Raw genomic sequence first — 6,683 nt, 5'->3', positions numbered from 1 at the left:
TGGCAGAGCAGGAGGCTCACAAAGTCCTTGGTCAGACCAAACATTTGAGCAGCAACTAAAAACATCGGCATTATCAACACCGTTCCCAGGCCAAAAAATCAAAACACAGTGCTGCACTAGCTACTAAGAAGGAGAAAAATGACTGCTACTGCTGAACCCAGGACATTAGGCCTTAGTGCTTGCCCAGCACAAATCCATGGATGTTGGTGCCAATTCATTTTCAACTATGGTACAGTTCCCTCAGCAGATCCCACATCAATACCTGCAGATGTTTCTACAGACTAGTGCCAGTTTGCTTAGTCACTGCACTCACACAAAACAGCAAGTCCAGTATCTGCAAGGAAAATGGATCTTATCGCCCTGAGGGTGCCCGAGCACAGTCACTGTATCTCACAAGCAAGATCCCACCACAGCTGAGAATCACGAGTCTGCTCTTTTGATGGTTGCACCAAATAGTTTAGGGCTGCCTTTGCACCAGCATCAGGAATGCCAGGAAACACCCAGTTTAGTCATTAAGGCTAACAAGAGGTTTTCAGTATTTTCCTGATTAGAGTCTGCAGCAGCAAAGTCACAAAGTCACAAAACTGAGACACAGCGGCTGATAGTTGCAGCTGCTGGTACTGATCCTTACAGCTCAAAGGCTATTGAGAAAATAGGAAAACAAATGGGAAGAGTGACTTTACTGACAACTAAACTAGGCCAGAAAGGTACTAAGTTAGTTTTCAGTAAAATTAAAAAGCCAGAGAGAAGACAGTTACAGGCATCACTGGAAAAACTTGGAGCTCTTACATATATGCCCACACCTGTCACCGTGCAAGGTTTGAGGCATGATGGATCTTCTACAGCTATGACACAAGCAGTAGTTCCTAACTAACTGCACTAGTTAGCACTGGAACAAGATGCATGCGCAGCTCCTAAAGATGCGGTGGTTGTTTTTGCAGGATGAAGAGGAACTTGAATTCGGTCATGTTTCCTGACACTGGAGAAGAAAACACAACTTAGTTTTCCAGTCTTACCCTTACTAACATATATGGCAGTTGAAGGATGCTGTGGTTCATTTTGCCCATCATTTAAGAATTACATCCAGTGCTAAAGGTATTGAACAAAATCACAGAATCCCAGACTAGTCTGTGTTGGAAAGGACCTTAAAGCTTATCCAGTTCCAACCCCTGCCACGGGCAGGGACACCTTCCACTAGAGCAGCTTGCTCCAAGCCCCTGCCTCCAACCTGGCCTTGAACACTGCCAGGGATGGGGCAGCCACAGCTTCTCTGGGTACCCTGTACCAGCGCCTCAGCACCCTCACAGGGAAGAACTTCTGCCTAAGAGCTTATCTCAATCTTCCCTCTCATAGATTAAAGACATTCCCTTAGTCCTGTCCCTACAGGCCCTTGTCCAAAGCCCCTCTCCAGGTTTCTCATCGCGTCTTTAGGCCCTGGGAGCTGCTCTAAGCTCTCCCCTTGAGAAGCCTTCTCTTCTCCAGGCTCAGCAAGCTCAGCTCTCTCAGCCTCAGATGTTTATCTCCTGGGCTGGGGGTGAAGGCCAATGATTCACAGAGGACGTGAATGAGAAACTTATAAAATATACTATACTTACACACACGGCTTTTTGCAGTCTCGAGGCTTAATATTCCACATGAACACATAAGTGAAGTTTTCACCTGGATTCAAAGCCCTTACTCAGACCCAATTTCATTTCTGTAAGAGTATTTGTGGCTACTTCATGCTTATCCTTCCCTGGAAGAGGGATTCCAAATGGGATCACCTGAGGAACTGGGACAGAGCCAGCCACCACTTTCTCCACTGTGCTCTGGAAAGAAGAAAAACAAAAAGGCAGACAATAATGTTTCTGAACAGAAGAATGCATTGAGACATAAGGTCTTTGAATGGGATTCCTGTCTTCATTTGTTTCTCTTAAAGAGAGAACACCAGATTCTTTAAAGTGTTATTCGTCATGGCATGGTTTTCACATTGGAAATGATCAAGGTGCTAACAACCATCCCAATTCCAACTTATGCTCCTGTTGCACAACTGTGAACAAAGCTTGAGATGAGCACTGCTGCTTTCATATCACTTTGACCTTCCTCACTCAAGTCTGGCTCCTATGTGTTCCAGGGAAACAGCTTTAGCATCACACATCAATACTATGTGGTAGGAGGGAGTCCCAGGGAAGCCTCTCCACCCGAATGGCACATTGGAGCCAGCCTCTTGTTTCACTGCAGCCATCGGAATAGATGTCAGATGTCCTGCAAAGGGCTAAAGCAAGACAGCCATTGCTTCAGCTTATCTCAGCTTCTCTATGCATTAAGAATATGCCTATCAAACAGGTGCCAAACACGACCTTTCATCATTTCCATCGTCATTATCGTGTCACACGATTCAAGAATGACGAATTGCATTTGGATACAACAACATTTTACAACGCACAAAGATGTACTCCACATCTCGGGAAGGGATCCTCAGGGCCAGGAAACCAGCCTGCACCGCAACTGTTTCCTTCTGCCACCGACCCTTTAACCCTCCACACACGTCCTTTACACTGCTCAGCACCGCAGACAGCGCTGCTCCAGCACGGCGGGGGCTCCTTAGCCCAGCCCTGCTGGGACACACTGGGCCCGCCGCCATCCCCAGCATGCGCAGCGTGGGCTCCAGCCCTGCCTGCACTTCCCCTGCTGGGTCCGGCCCCGCTTCCCGTGCGCTCCTGGCACAGCCCAGCCCACCTCACCCCACTGCACCCCTGCTGTGCCCCCTGCCCACCCCGCTCCACCCCGCCCCACAGCCCTGACCCCCCCACTGCATCCCTGCTCCCGACCCCCTGCCCCCCGGCTCCAGCCCAGCCCAGCCCCTGCCCTTCCCACTCAATCCCTGCCACAGCCCCGCTCACCCCGCTCCTGCCCGGCTCCTGCCCGGCTCCTGCCCGCTCTGATCCCGGCTCCATCCCGGCCCCATCCCGGCTCCATCCCGGCCCAATCCCGGCCCCATCCCGGCTCCACCCCGGCTTCATCCGGCCCCATCCCACCCTTTCCTCTCCACATCCCCCGCCCGAGGCTACCACAGACTCCAAGGGCCCAGTCCCTTCCCCCCTCCCTTCCGTCCGCCAGCTCGGACGTCATCCGGCGGCGCCGCCCGGTGTCATGGCGGCCGTGCAGGCTGAGGGGAAGGCGGAGCCGAAGGTTCCTGCCCAGAAACCCCAAGTGCTGGAGCTCACCCACCTCTGCCCCGGGAGCAGGGTCAGGCCCCACAGCTCTGCTCCTGCCAGCGCTGCCGAGCCCTGCACTCCCTTGATGGTGCCATTAGAGCGCCCCACACACCGCAGCACGGGCTGGGCCGTTGCTCTGGCTCCGGCAGGGGCACAAGTGCCTTTGGAAGCTGCCAGCGAACAACAAGAGCTGAGAAGCGGCTGCAGAAGGGCTCTGCTGTGGGGCTGAAAGCCAAGGGTGGTGCCGGGGAAAGGAGAGACTGCAGAACCTCAGCCCTTGGGCTTCCTTCAGAGGAGGTGGCGCTGCTGCCCTTGATCCTGGCTGTTCTCCAGGCTTCACCTGCCCTCAGCGGTCTCCAGTGGCCTCTGGCCAGGCCAGCAGCAGAGACAGGATGTTCTGCACAAATGTCTGCACCTGCTCCTGGGCCTGACTCAGTGCCGAGAGCTCTTCTGCAGCCAAATGCAGATCGTACTTTACAGTCAGACAGCGTGGTGTGGGGTGGAAGGGACCTTAAATCCCCATAGGGATTCAGAGCATCCCACAGGCAGAGCATCCCATAGGTGTTCAGAGCATCTCCCAAGCATGGCATCCCACAGGGATTCACAGCATCCCACAAGCAGAGCATCCCATAGGGATTCAGAGCATCCCAGAGGGATTCACAGCATCCCACAGTCAGAGCATCCCATAAGGAATCAGAGCATCCCACAAGGATTCACAGCATCCCGCAAGCAGAGCATGCCATAGGGATTCAGAGCATCCCACAAGGAGAGCATCCCACAAGGATTCAGAGCATCCCACAAGGATTCAGAGCATCCCACAAGCAGAGCATGCCAGAGGGATTCAGAGCATCCCACAGGGCTCCAGAGCATCCCACAAAGCAGAGCACCCCAGAGAGATTCACAGCATCCCACAACCACAGCATCATAAAGAGCTCCAGAGCATCCCATAGGGATTCAGAGCACCCCAAGCGCATCAGAACCCCCCCATCTCCCCATGGAAGCCCCCATCGACACCCCTGACCCAAGCCCATCCCCATGGAGCTCCCCCCATGGAACCTGCCTCTCTATGACATCAGCCCCAGCACCAAGGGACCTGCATCCAGCACCCGTATCCCCGGGGCAGTTGCACTTTGGGTGCAGTGGTGCTTGCAGCTCCTTGCCTGCAGCTCCTTGCTTGCAGCTCCTTGGTGTCACCTCCTTGGTGTCACTCTTAGCGGTGGTGGCAGCGATGGCTTTGCTCCGTGTCATCATCCTGCTGGCCTCGGCCTGGCTGGTGCAAGGCTCCTGGGACAGCTGTGGGTGAGTGGCTCCAGGGTTCCTGGTATTCCATAGGGAGATGCTGCTGCTCCCAGCCACGGTCACACCAATGGGGAGGTGGGATTTGAGGAGCCCCACTTGCTTGCCATCAGCCCATGCGCTGGCACAGCACAGCTATGGGGCACCCCATAGGGTCCTTTGTCCTGCAGCACCCTAGGAGGCAGGATGATGCTCATCTCTGGGACACTGCGTAGGGTCCCTTTTCCCTGCAGCACCCAATGGGGCGGGACAATGCTCGCCCTTCAGCCCTAACCATCAAGTGTTGGGCTTCTGCTTCAAGAGGGACCTGCGGTACCCGTCCCATGGCTGATTCTTACGGGATGTCGCGCATCGTCGGAGGCACGGATGCGCAGCGGGGCGCCTGGCCACGGATGCTCAGCATCCAGTTCCCCACAGCCACCGCATTCCCGCACATCTGCGGGGGGTCCCTCATCCCGTATGAAGACAGGCTGAGGAAGTTGGGGCTTTTCAGCCCGGAGAAGAGAAGGCTGCGTGGAGACCTAAGAGCAGCCTTCCAGTACCTGAAGGGGGCCTATAGGGATGCTGGGGAGGGACTCTTTGTCAGGGCCTGTAGTGACAGGACAAGGGGTAATGGGTTAATACTTAAACAGGGGAAGTTTCAATTGGATATAAGGAGGAAATTCTTTCCTGTTAGGGTGGTGAGACACTGCAATCGCTTGCCCAGGGAGGTTGTGAGTGCTCCATCGCTGGCGGTGTTCAAGGCCAGGTTGGATGAAGCCTTGTGTGGGATGGTTTAGTGAGAGGTGTCCCTGTCCATGGCAGGGGGGTTGGAACTAGATGATCTTAAGGTCCTTTCCAACCCTAACTATTCTATGATTCTATGATCACCCCTCAATGGGTCCTCACAGCCGCTCACTGCTGCGTCGGGCAAAAGTAAGGGGGAGAAGGGATTCCAGCCATCGGGAATAGGCAAGGAGCAGCTCCCATCCCGTCCCCTTCCCCATCCTGGATGCACTGGGAAGAGCGCTCAGGAGAAGGCTGCTTCCAGCTTGACAGCCCTTGAGCCTAAGGCACGCTGCTTTCCTTTGAGAAGCAGCCGCAATGTGGCTCCTTCCCATCCCTCTTCTCCATAGAATGGATTAGAATAGATTAAAATGGAATGGTATGGAATGCAATGCTTATGGATCATGGAGTGGGGTGGGTTGGAAAGGAGCTTGAGATCATCCACTTCCAACCCCTTGCCATGGGCAGGCATGCCTTCCATAGAGCAGCTTGCTCCAAGCTGGCCTGCAGCACTGCAGCCAGGGATGGAGCAGCCAAACCTTCTCCATCCATGCCATCCCAGTGCCCCAGCACCCTCTTAGGGAATCCCTTCCTTATCTCCAGCCTGCAATTCCCTCTCGGAACCCATCAGCCCTTGTCCTATGGCTCCAATCCCTGCTCTTCCACTCCCTCCCAGCTTCACCACGGATTGGTTCATGATGCTCAGAATCATGGACGTGGCTTGGGCCAATGCCGAGACCCACAAGTGTTGGATATGGCAGGTCGTGGTCCATGAATATTATCCGGCTTAGGATCACGGGTAGGGTTAGGTTCCGAATTAGGGTTAGGTTTAGGGTTAGGGTCAGGGTCAGGGTTAGGTACAGGGTTAGGTTTAGGGTTAGGTGGTAGGTTTAGGGATAGGGTTAGGTTTAGGGTTACGTGTTAGGGTTAGGGATAGGGTTAGGGTTAGCGTTAACCATAACCGGATTTAACCCTAGGGGTAGAGTTAACACCACGTAGAGCCTTAGGGTTAGGGTTAGGGTTACAGTTAGGATTAGGTTTAGGGTAAGGATTAGGGTTAGGTTTAGGGTTAGGTTTAGGGTTAACCTTCACCAGGGTTAACACTAGGGGTGGAGTTAACCCCAGGGTTGGAGTTAACCCCAGGGTTCGGGTTAGGATTACGGTCAGGATTAAGTTAGGGTTATGGTTAGGCTGGGTTAGGATTAGGGTTAGTGTTAGGTTTTAGGGTTAGGGTCAGGGTTACGGTTAGGGGTTAGGGTTGGGGTTTGGGTTATAGTTATTGTTAGGGTTACCTCTAACCGGAGTTAACCCTAGGGGTGGAGTTAACCCCAGGGTTAGGGTTAGGTTTAGGCTTAGGGTTAGCATTAACCCTAATCGGATTTAACCCTAGGGGCGGGATTAATCCCAGGCTTAGTGTTAGGGTTA

This window comes from Lathamus discolor, unplaced genomic scaffold, assembly GCF_037157495.1.
Source record: "Lathamus discolor isolate bLatDis1 unplaced genomic scaffold, bLatDis1.hap1 Scaffold_66, whole genome shotgun sequence".
Taxonomy (NCBI): Eukaryota; Metazoa; Chordata; class Aves; order Psittaciformes; family Psittacidae; genus Lathamus; species Lathamus discolor.
Note: the sequence above shows the minus strand (reverse complement) of the source record.